The sequence below is a fragment of the Quercus suber genome, unplaced genomic scaffold, assembly GCF_002906115.3.
Source record: "Quercus suber isolate HL8 unplaced genomic scaffold, Cork oak 2.0 scaffold_78, whole genome shotgun sequence".
NCBI lineage: Eukaryota > Viridiplantae > Streptophyta > Magnoliopsida > Fagales > Fagaceae > Quercus > Quercus suber.
This window is the reverse complement of record NW_027069543.1, coordinates 118,726-132,403: the sequence shown is the minus strand read 5'-3', so window position 1 is coordinate 132,403 and position 13,678 is coordinate 118,726.

Here is a 13,678-nt window from a genome sequence, read left to right as displayed (position 1 = left end):
CATCAGCACGACAGCGCCTCCGCCTCAAACTTAAGTAATAGAGCACATCGGTCATCGGGCCTCAAACTTGAGCAACAGCAACAGACCTTGCCCCGTCCCGCCCTTGGTCCCAAAGCACATCAACATCGGTGACGATGAGATTAGAGATCGAATCAGAGATTGCTTGGCTTGGCCTCAAGTCCTTGCCTCGACGTGTTGTCGTGCCGCAGCGCCGCCCCTCAGGCCTTAAGGTATTTCAGTTCTTTACACTTTACTTCTCTCTCTTTTTCTCTCTTACATCTTTGGGTTTGCTGTGCTATGAGAGTGAGCGAGGAGCTCTCTCTCTCTTTCTCTTTGAATAGAAATGAGATTCTCTCTCTATTTCTCTATGTCTAATTGCCTTTACTTTATAACTTTATTTGACATTTTGACTTTATCCTTTTGTGAGTTTGTCGTTTTGTGTATTGTGAATTTTGTGTTGTGAATGATTTATATCTTTAATGTTTTGTGTAATGTTGACTGGCTCTTGTGACTCTTGTCTGTTGAGTGGAGGGTGGATAGGGGCTATGGGGCCGTGGGGTGGGATATTTGAATTGGGGAAGTGGACAGGTAGAGGCCGTAAAGGCATGCAGAGGTAGTAAAGGCTATCTGAACAATACATTATAAAAGATAAAAAATTAAATTATGTTAGGCACTAGGCAGTGGGTTGAGCCATGGATAATGCATATGGGGTGTGTGCTACTACATAGTGGGGTGTGTGCTAATGCATAGTGAGGTATGTGTTAGACTGCTAATAGTCAATAAAGAAAAATAATGAAGCAATTAAACAACAATAATTAATAATTTAATTAACAAATACATTATAAAAGACAAACAAATTAAATTAAACAACTAAACAATACTAATTAATAATTTTATTAATATTTCAAATGAACTTATAATTTATTATTTATATTGCTACATATTTGTTCAAGATGTTGGTAAGCAAGGAGGAGGTGAGACTTTTGTAACAAAGGGATTCAAACTTTGGAATCAGAAAGAGAAGTTAAATTCCCATGTTGGAGGAGTTAATAGTGCTCATAACCAAGCTATCAAGAAAAGTGAAGATCTAATGAAGGAAAAGCAATACATTCAAAGTGTTTTGGTTAAGCAATCACATTAACATAAAATTGAATATCGAGTTCAATTAAATGTAATAGTTGATTGCATAAGATTCCTTTTATGCTGGGGATTAGCTTTTTGTGGTCATGATGAATCTCAAGGTTCAAGTGATAAAGGAAATTTCCTTGAACTTCTACAATATTTGGCGGATCACAATGAATCTATCAATGAAGTGTTGCAAAAAGCTCCGAAAAATTGAAAGCTTACCCACCATGAAATTCAAAAAGACATTGTGAATGCAATTGCACTGGAAACATCCAAAGCCATCATCAAGGATCTTGACAATAGGTTCTTTTCAATATTAGTTGATGAGTCAAGTGATATCTCAGTGAAAGAGCAAATGGCCTTCGTTCTTCATTATATGAACAAAAAATGAATTATTATAGAGCAGTTCCTTGGTATTGTACATGTAGCAAGTACTACCGCTTTGTCATTCAAATATGCTATTGAATATTTACTTTGTAAACATAATTTGAGTTTATCGAAACTACATGGGCAAGGTTATGACGGGGTTAGTAATATGCAAGGTGATATCAATGGTCTCAAAACTTTAATTTTGAAAGAGAATAAGTCAACATTTTATGTCCATTATTTTGCTCATCAACTTCGAATTGACTCTTGTTGCCATTGCTAAAAATCACATTAACATTGCTGAATTTTTTTTATGTTGTTAGTAATTTAGTAACTATTATTGGAGGCTCTTGTAAGAGATGAGATGTTCTTCGAGATGCACAATTTGCTAAAATTAAAGAAGAATTAAAGAATGGCGTATGTAGAAGTGGGCAAGATTTGAATCAAGAGACAAATTTTAAATGTCCTGGTGATACACATTGGGGATCATATTATGAGACTATTCTCAACTTGATTTTGATGTTCTTTACTATTATTGATATACTTGAGATTATTGAAGAAGATTGCATCTCTGACCAAAAAGTTGAAGCTCGATTTATTAAGAGGTCAATTCTATCTTTTGAATTTGTCTTTGCTCTACACTTGATGAAAAATATTTTAGGGATCACAAATGAGTTGTCAATAACATTGAAAAAAAAAAAAAAAAATCAAGATATAGTAAATGTTATGAATCTTGTTAAAGTGTCTAAGTAACGATTGCAAATTATGAGAGATGATGAATAAATATCTTTATTGACTAAAGTGTCTTCATTTTGTACTACACATGATAATCCTAACTTCAACATGGATGAAATATTTGTAGTTAGTGGGAGGCCGAGACGCAGCACCCAACAAAATACAAATTTACATTATTATCGTATTGAGCTATTCTACATAGTCATAGATTTGCAACTTCAAGAGCTTAACAACTGTTTTTCAGAGGCGTATACCGATTTACTACTTTATATGGCTTGCTTGAATCCAAGTAATTTATTTGTGGCTTTTAATAAGGAAAAATTGATATGTCTAGCAAAGTTCTATCCATCTGATTTTCTTGGGACAGATATCTTGACACTTGGCTCTCAATTTTAAAATTACATTTCTGATATGCGCAACAATAACTTGTTTTAGAGTTTCAAGGAGTTTGTGAACTTGCTGAAAAGTTAGTAAAGACAGGGAAGCATGAGACTTATCCATTAGTCTATTTGCTTGTGAAGTTAGTTTTGATCCTTCCTATCGCTATTACAATAGTAGAAATAAGTTTTTTAGCAATGAAATATATAAAGAATAAACTGCACAATCGAGTAGGAGATCAGTGGATGAATGATTGCTTAGTTGTATACATTGAAAGAAATGTAGCTTGTAGCATTGATAATGAGACTATCATGCAATGATTTCAAAATATGAAAACTCATAGAAGACAATTGTAAACTTTATATATTTGGGTACTTTTTTATTGTTGTTGTTGTCAATATATGAATTTCTCTTTTTATTAAATTGTGTAATTTATACTTCTTAAGGAACATTTTGAGAAAAATTCCTAAAACCACCATTGTGAGACAGTGAATTACTTTTTATTTATTTATTTTTATTATTTTATAAAACCTATACTACCCACGTCCCCATCTCTAATCTCTTTCTTGTCAAAAGATATGGTTATGTGACGTGTGTCTCCTACCACTACCAATTAGGCAATTACCAAGAGAAAAAACCTAGAAAGACAAACTAAAGCAATAATGGAACCTAAAAGAATGGTGGAGGCCATCCTGAACTACATTGAAGAGCTCAGTCATGTCCAAGTTCCAATTGAAAACACATCTCAATCGATTGGGATCACAATACTGGTGTCCACTAGAATGGAGAAAGTATAAAGCAAACCATGATGGAGCCATCTTCAAGGACAAAAAAGGCAATGGAAATATATATACAGGCTGGCTCTATATTAAGAAGAAAAAAAAACCCAAAATTTTAATGGATAATTTTATTTCAAAATAATATTTTTTATCAAAAGAAAAACAAGAAAAAAAAAAGTGAAAAATACTATATTCACAACATTTTTTACAACAAATCCTAAATTGTAGGTTGTTATGGGCTATTATAGGTGGACGAAAAAAGTAATTTAAGTGGTGGGTTCAAATTAAAACCAGTAACAACTTAACACTTATGATTTGTTATAAAAATGTTATAAATATAGCACTTTAAAAAAAAAAAAAAAACTAATACACAAACATTTTACAATATTTTTCACAACAGTTAAGTTTGTGAGTTTTTAGTATTTTTACTAGTTCTTATCTAAGAACACCACTAATATCATTTTATTTTTTTTTATCACTATCAATCTGCCACATCAATATGTATGAGAAGTTTTGTCAAATTTTTTGTGTCTATAGACTTTCGCAAAAAAATATTCGTAGTGGTTCATTTTAATTAGTAATTTTCATTTAAAACAAAAGAATAGAGTTTAAATTTTTTTTTAAGTCATATTTAAATATATAAAAGGCTTTAATTCATTTTTTGCTTTAGCCCCAAATACATATACAGCATAGTCAAGCTAGCAATGGAAGCAGGGGTAACAGAGTTAATTATAGAAGGAGACAGCTTGGTAGTCACACAGTGCCTACAATATGCCGAGTATGAAGACGGATAGTTTTGGGCATTAACTACAAGATGTGAAGTGGAAAATGAGAAACCTACACTCTGTATCAGTTGCACATACCAAAAGAGGAGGCAATCAAGTTGGGCCAAAATGGGCATTTGCCTTTTTCGCATAAAACAAGTAACAAAATGTCTCTGTTCTGAAACTATCTAGCAATATGCCTTTGTTTTGAAACTTGATTTTTAAAAAATCGAGTTTCAATGAAAAACTTGATTTAATGTAAATGGTTACTTGCAAAATGTTACATGGAACTCGAGTTCCATGTAATTTTTTTTTTTTTTTAATTTTTTTGCCTATAACTCGATTTTCTAAAAATTGAGTTTTTCATTGAAACTCAATTTTTAAAAAATTGAGTTTAAAACAGGGGCATATGGCTAAATAGTTTCAGAACAAAGACATTTTGCTATTTGTTTTAGACGAAATGGGCAAATGCCCATTTTGACCAATCAAGTTGGCCATTTCCTAGCATGATATGCCCAACAAGGGAGTGAGGATATAGTGTGGTTCGAGGAGGAACTTCCTTTTTATAATAAGAGAGGCAATGTTTAAATATAGGTTTGGTTGTGACTTGTAAATGTAACTACAGTTAAGTCTCATTATCTACAAATCAAATGAGCTATCATCTAAAAAGGCCAAGAAAGAAACAGAGTCAAAGAAATAGAGTTTTTAGAGTAAAAATGTCAAATACCAAAAATAAATAAATAAATAAATATGGGTTTTGGGAATTGAGATTGATTTTTTGGGGTCTTTTAAATAGAGAATGATTTTTAGTTATTGACTAACATTCAGGACTTAATAAATATTTTCACAAGTAAAGATATACTCACATTAGATAAAATTAGGGAGCCTTCTTTCTCAAGGGGGTCTTAGGGGATTGCCTAATTCGCGTAATCCTTAAGTCAACCCTAGACTGGAAAAAATGTCTACAATTCTCTTAAGTGTCCATGCTTTTACATTTCCCCTACAAGTAACATTGAAACTATAAATTATACATAAATGTATGTAACAAACCATCTAAGATTTTGAAGGAAAAAATGACACTATTCTGTCTTAGTCAGTTTGTTATAATTTTCTTTTCCCCTTAAAAAAAAAAAAAAAAAAAAAAAAAAAAAAAAAAAAAAAAATAGAGGCAATCATTTAACATTCATTTTGTTTTTGTTGAACATTATAGAGATAAAATGCGAACTTATGTTGTTGACAAAGTAATATTGCCTTTCGACTTGCTGACCCATGTTTTCTGTGATGTGTGTTTGGAAATTGACATGTTTGGGGTCAAACAACTGTCTATTACTTAGGATGGAATGAGGAGCTGGATATATATATATATATATATATGAATATGTGCGACTATGAAAAAACCCTTTTGAATTTATGTACGTGCATTACATGCTCGAAGTCTATTTATGTATCCACTAAAGCATATAGTAGTATAAGCAAAGAGTTAGGACAATTCAACCACACAAGTTTGCCAAAAAAATATCCACTTTAGTATTGCATATTTTATTGACAACCTGTCCCAAGCTTGGAGAATAGAGGACGGTTGTGGTAGTAGGTTGACAACTAATATAAAATTTAGTTACTTTACTATGAAAGGATCCATTACAGCTGTTATTTCCAAATTTTTGGGACTAAGACTTGGTTGTTATTATTGTTGTATGAATTTTAATACATAGCATGTTATATCTTTGATGCATAGCATTTGTTTAAACTTAGAGGATCTTTCTTAGGTCCAATGATTGATTTAGCTCTCTGTAGTTTTTGGCTCTACCTATCTCTAGTAACTTTGCTCCAAGGCTGTTAATAAGACCTGAAGATGAAAGTAAGAGAGTAAGAATCTTTCAATTAGTGATGTCGCGAAAGCCTGAAGAAAGCACAGACGATACTCTCTTTGATGGACAAAAACTAAACTGTTAGTTTCATGTTAATGCTAGCTTGACTATTGATGTACTTCAATGCCTGATGATCTATGTACAACACAAACTCCTTCTAAATCAAGTAATGCTCCCAATGCTTAAGAGTTCATACCACAACAAAGAACTCTAGTTCATATGTCGACCATTTACTTTGAGCTTCACAAACTTGTTCACTAAAGAATGCTACTAGTTTGTTTTCTTGTGAAAGAGCAATGCCTATCCCAACCACAAATGCATCACATTCAACCTGAAATACCTTCTCAAAGTTAGGCAATGCCAAAACTGAAGCAATGCTCAAATTTTCCTTGATTAAGGCAAAATTTTGCTCTACCTCCTTTCCCCATGAGAGCCTCCCCTTCTTCAAACACCTAGTAATTGGGGCTATTATGATACTGAAATCTCGAACAAACCTCGATAGAATGTTGCCAAGCCATGGAAGTTTCGCACATCACTCACTGTCTTTGGGGTTGGCCATTCTTTGACTGCATAGACCTTATCTTCATCAACATGAATCTCATCAAAACTAATCACATACCCTAAGAACAGTAACTTATCAGTCAAGAAGCTGCACTTCTTCAAGTTGATATACAACCCATTGGCCTACAACACCGTCAATACTTCTTACACATGGTTAAAATGGGCAGCTTTCGTCTTACTACAACACCGTCAATACTTTTTACACCGTTAATACAACTCATTGTCCAATGCTCCCAGCACTTTCAAGAATATGGGGTTGCACCCGTGGAAGTACGAACAAAAGTACAATAAGCCTTGTGAAAGTGCTAGGAGCATTGGATAGTCTGGAAGGCATTACCGTCCATTCATAGAATCCCTCCTTTGTCTTGAATGCTGTCTTCCACTCATCTAAAGACCAAATCCAAATCTGGTAATACCCACTCTTGAAATCCAACTTGGTGTAACACTTGGATCCACTCAACATATCAAACATGTCATCTAGTCGGGGAATAAGGAATCGATACCTAACTGTGATCTTTTTTATGGCTCGACTACCCACACACAAATGCCAGCTCCCATCCTTCGTTGGTGTTAACAATACTAGTATTGCACATGAACTCATACTCTCCCTGACTTGTCCCTTGCTCAAAAGCTCATCCACATGCCCCTGTAGAATCTAACCCTCTTAAGGATTCATCTTGTAGATTGGCAGATTTAGTAAACTAGCTCTAGGAATTAGATCAATGCAATGTTGAATGTCTCGTATTGGTAGTAAACCTGCAAGTCGTGCCTCTAGAAAAAGCCCCTTAAACTCCTTGATCAATGGTTGGATTGCCACAGTTATCTTAGCAACCTTCTTCGGCTCTCCATCCATCACCACTACTACATAGAATTGTTTCAACTCTCTAGCCTCTTTGTCAAACTCATTCTCATTGTTAACTATGAGAAGGGATGGCTTCCCCTCTGCTTTAGAAGCTTTGGGTACACTGTTTTCCTTAATAGGACCAAAGACAATTTTTCTGTCATTCTTAGAAAACACATAGACATTATCCTTACACCAATGAGTAGCATTTACATCATACTGCCAAGGTCTACCCAATATTAATTGACATGCATCCATATCAAAAACATCACAAACTACTTCATCTACATAATATTTACCTATAGAAAAAGTAACACGACATTGTTGAGTGACAAGAGTTTCCGTACCTTTCTTAATCCAACCTATTTTGTACAGAGAAGGGTGATTCTCTATCTTTAGCCCCAGCTTGGCAACTAAACTCTTTGATGCGATATTCTCCACACTACCACTGTCAATGATCAAATCACAAACCCTCTTAGTAATGGTGCAACGTGCTCGGAATATCTCATTCCACTGATCACTGTAATTTATCCTTGGTGTGAGCAACAACTCTCATTGAGGTCATAAGCATATGGATCAACATCATTACACTCTTCTTCATCCTCTTGTTCATCCTCTGCCTTGCCCTTTTCTGCCACCACTAGATTCACTACGGCTCGCTTAGGGCAAGTACTAGATCGATGCCCTGGTTCTCCACACCTATAGCACTTATTCCCAGATGGCTTAGCATAAGGATTAGTGTTTGCTATTAGATGTACTATGGAACTTGATACTACAACCTTGGGTTAGTTGAGCCGTCATTCTCCCTAACTACAAGCTATGATAGCAATGTAAACATAGGTTGTTTACCTTTGTTGGCTGTGAAACTAAATAACTCCAAAATACGGTTGGAAAACTTCAAACCTATCCTAAGATGCTGATATTCTATCTTCTTGGCCAGGGTTACAACCTCATTTAAAGTATATAGGGTTTGTAAGGATACCTGATCTTAGATGGACAGCTACAGCTGGTGTACAAATCTGGATATTTGTTGATCTTCAATCTCCTCCAAATCATTGCAACTTGTTAATCGATTAAACTCCTCCATGTACTCATTAATTGTTTGGGTACCTTGCCTACAATACCGGTACTGTCTGAACAACTCCTGCTAGTAATGAGGCAATAAGAACTGTTCTGCCATTAGCCTCCTCATCCTCTTCCATGACTATATCTGAAGCTTTCTCTCACGAGTAGGGTTTAACTAAACATGATCCCACCAAGCAGATGCTCTCCCTTTCAACTTATATGCCACTAAACACACCTCCTTGTCATAATAGTATCTATATAATCGAAAAACTTCTCAACCTCACTAACCTAATCCTGATGCTCTTCAATGGAGACATTACCATTAAAGAATGGTAATTCTACCTTCATACGATAGTCATTTTGCTCCTAATAATCTCAACAATTATCCATTGCAAGACCACAACAATTTCCAAGGACTCCTTCTGCATACTCTTCATCCTTACTGTTCTTATCAATGTATTCTTGCCGTTTATTCCAATTTGAACCACGATGAGGAGGGTCACATGTTTGGTTATCATGTCGCTCTTCGTCATCATGATTAGGGTTTCAAGTAAGTAAGGTAGTAAGTGCTTCATGACCCCGGTCTAGTTTCTACTGGATTTCATCACAAAATTGTTAATTCTTATCACGAGTCTCTTCACGAAAATCAAGGAACTCAGTCCTAATGAGGACTGTGTTGTCGACATCATTGCCGCCGTCATTGTTATAGTGGTCACTGTGTCACCTATAGGCATTAGACCAAGGTATGTTAAGGCTCTGATACTAACTGATGTCATGGAAGCCTGAAGAAAGCACACATGATGCTTTCTTTAATGGACAAACTAAATTGTTAGTTTCCAGTTGTAAACCTTGAATCCACAAAGAGTTCCCTGAATCCACAAGGTGAAAACTGGAATCCACCAGGGAAAGAATTTGACAAAACGTCAGTATTTTTATTAATAATAATCTGATTTGCCTTTGACTGCTACGAAACATATAAATACTAAGAAAGTAAAAACCTAGGACGATTAGGAAACATCTGAAACCCTAATTCACACTAATTACAAAATTAGGTGGCAAAATACCGAATTTTACTAAAAATGGTAAAATACACTACAAGAAAAATGCCTATTAGCAACTAAGAATTTTTGACAGACCCAAAAAGCCCTCTCAAAAAATCTTATTTGCAATGGGAAAATAAAGCCCTCGCAAATACTTGGTAAAATGTGAAATATTTGTGACCAATAAGAAAAGTTGTCGCAATTATGTGTTATAGCCATCACAAATACTAATATTTTGGAGGGAAATTTTCCCTCCATATTATTTGCAAGGGACAATTAAAAATATCTCACAAAAAGTGTATTATTTGTGACGGTAAAAAAAAGCTGTCACTAATACTAAATTATTTGCAATGGCTGGGATCGACCTTCACAAATAATCATTAAAATGTTAAAAATTTTGGAGGGAAATGGTCCCACCAAATTATTTCCGAGAGACAATAAAGATCCCTTGCAAAAAGTTTATTTTTTGTGTGGGTTAAAAATATGCTCTTACTAACACTAAATTATTTGCAAGGGCCACAATTGATATTCGCAAAAAATCATTAAAATATTAATTTTTTTTTGGAGATAAAAGTTATTCTAAAATTCAAAGAAAAATAAAAAGAAACGTATAAACATATAGCACTTTGTACTTTTTAGATAAACCTTTTGTTTAAAAAACCTTTTATATACATCATATATAAGAAAGGTTTGTCCATATTTTCTAAACAATTGTACCCATAAAAAAATTATAGCACTTTCAACTTCAAAATGGTAGCCTAAAATTCAAGAATTTCAGCCTTTTGTACTCTCTCTCTCTCTCAAAAGTGAATAAAAATTTATTACCATTAAAATAATGCATAAAAGATGAGTTTATAGATCAAATGGTAAATTACATCCGATTGGCATGAAAATTGGCATGCATGTTAAGAATATATAGAACATGTAATCTAATGGTTGGATTTTCAAAATATGAATTCAATAATAAATTATTGGGTGGTGTAACATATTTTAGAATTACGTCAGGTGTAACTCAAACTCAACCTTATATTTCTTAATTCGATGTGAATTTTGACAAATCTACCGTTTAATTACATTATCTTCATATATTTGTTATGCCTACAGAATTTCAAAGTGATCAAAGATTAATAGCCATGTTATCAATCAATTGTTTAGATTCAAGTTTTAATAGTTTAAAATAATGCATAAAATATGAGTTTATGGATCAAATGATAAATTACATCCGATTGGCATGAAAATTGGCATACAAGTTAAGACCATATAGAATATGTAATACAATGGTTGGATTTTCAAAATATGAATTCAATAATAAGTTATTGGGTGGTGTAACATATTTTAGAATTACGTCAGGTGTAACTCAAAATCAACCCTATATTTCTTAATTCGATGTGAATTTTGACAAATCTACCGTTAAATTACATTATCTTCATATATTTTTCATGCCTACAAAATTTCAAAGTGATCAAAGATTAATAGTCATGTCATCAATCAATTGTCTAGATTCAAGTTTTAATAGTTTAAAATAATGTATGAAATATGAGTTTATAGATCAAATGGTAAATTACATCCGATTGGCATGAAAATTGGCATGCATGTTAAGACCATATAGAACATGTAATCCAACGGTTGGATTTTCAAAATATGAATTCAATAATAAGTTATTGGGTGGTGTGACATTTTTTTAGAGTTACATAAGGTAAATGCAAATCATAAACTAATGACCTTAAGGGTCATCCCAAAATAAGCGGGACTTTATTTTAAATTTTGAGCAAAAAATTATTAAGGAAACAAAAATTACTATAAACAGCAAAATTATAGTTTTCAGGGGCTAAACGGATGAATTCGCCAAAATTATGGGGTATCTCGTGGCAAAGCAATAACTATTGCTCAAAAGTTCGCTTCCTTCAAACTGCCAAATCCCATGCAATTTCGACTCCTGTGCTCAAATGATTTCTACTAGTGTCTTTTTGTCTTGCGCGATTTCAAGCACGTTTGAGAGTCCAAGACAATCATGGCAGTCTGTTCTACATCAGTTAGAATCTACTCTAGATTAGACCTTAGTTATAATTTTGACGAAGATATAGCATGAAAATGTATATTCCTTCCTTTCTTTTTTTGTTCCCAGTAGAGATCTCTAGAAGCCTTGTGTTCCTTCCATCCATAACATTTAAAGAAAACTCTCTTAACACTCTCAAGCTATATGGTTACAGCTTCCTCAATGCAAACCCTATAAAAGTAACATGTTAGAATATTTCCTTGACATCAACATCACACCACATTTCCCTACTATTCACTAGATTTTCATTAGCCATAGGTTAAATATTATTCCATGTAGAATGTAGATCTGATAGATGACCATCAAAGGAAAAAGGCGGAGGCTCTCAAAGTGCTATTATATTCATTAAGTTTTCTTTGTATCATTTGGTTGCAAGTTTCCTTCCATGAGAAACATTTTGGGGGGGTTTTTTTTTTTTTTTTTTAATTATATATGTATACGGGTCGGGTCCGGGCCGGGTTTGCATAATACCCGGACCCGACCCGGACCCGTTTCGGGTTTTTTTATTAAAACCCAAACCCGCCCCATTTGCTTCATGGATCGGCTAAAACCCGCCCCATTAGGGTAGTGTCGGACCGAGTACTCGTGGGTCAGGCCTATTTTGCCATCCCTAAGTTCCATCATCACATTGTGCAGTTCCAACATTACATGTGACTATTATTTTGTCACATTTTGTGGTTCCCTTTTTTTTTTTCTTACATTTGATGGTTCCATTGTCACATTTGGTAGTACCAACATCACATTTGACAGATCTTTTATCACATTTCGTGGTTCCCTTAATTTTTTTCCTCACATTTAACAGTTCTATGGTCACATTGGGTAGTACCAATATCATATCTAATGGTACTTTTACATTTGTGCCCACCGTTGAAGTCCCTTTTATACTTATTTCTTTATATATATGCTTGTAGCAAAAATTGATTGATGAAGATGGCAATCCCACACTAGAATGGTTTAAAAATACATATAGGGATGATGACAAGTATATGTCATAATTGATGTTTTGTGAACATGTAATTTTACTCAACACACTTTGTATTTTACGTTAACACATGCTAATACATTGTTAATTTGTACTTGTAGATTTATATCCCTATGAATGACAATAATAGTCACTAGTACTTATGTATCATTGACTTTAGTTCAGAAAGATGTATACATATATTGGACTTTTTGCAAAGCACAACTAGGCAAGACATGCGAACAAAAAACATGCAAACAGTGGTATTGTTTCTTTTTCTTAGTGCTTAATAATAATTTTGATGTGTGATTTTGTTAAGTTTTGTACTTGATAATTGCTTTTTGCTAAGCACAACTAGTCTGAACGTTTGCGATATAAGTTAGTATCAAATTTAGTGCTTTCAAAAGAAAATGAACGTTCCAAAATTATAGAAAATGCTAGAAAAATTCCACTACATGATTATTTTCGGTTACTAAAATGACAGTGATTGTTTATGATTTAGTGAATTGTTTTTATATTTAATGAATGAGAGATTGAATGTTTATCTTTAGCGATTTAGTGAATTGTCTTTTTCTTTTTCTTTTTTCTTTTGAAAAGGAGACTGATTTTTTTATCATTCAAAAATAAAATTATTATATGAGAAGCATTAAAAAAAAAAAATTATATGTAAAGAAACAGCAAGGAATCCATGATTAAAATTTCTTTAACAATTAAGCACAAGTTACTTTCTCAAAGTTCATTGCCAAAACATAGATAAATTGGTATTCTCTGGCATTCAACTTGAGCCTTAATTTTAAATAAGCGAAACTTGAGCCTTAGTTTTAGGCCCATTTAATAAACAAGTCAAGCCCAAGCAAAAAAAATTAACATGCATGAACATGTAAGTTTTCAGGGAAATATTTGTCAGTGAGTGACAGTGAGAAGCTAGTAAGGGAAAACTTGCATCTGCATCAGTGTGCCCAACTGTTTCTCTCTATTTAACATGCATAACCATGCAAGGTTTCAGGTAAATATCTATTAATGAGTGACAGTGAGAAGCTTGCAAAGTCTTAGGCCTTTCTTCTCCTGATTAATTGAAAGGGTATCAATATTACAAAAGAAAATTAGGTCTTATAGTTTTAATTGTAAAGAGAACATAT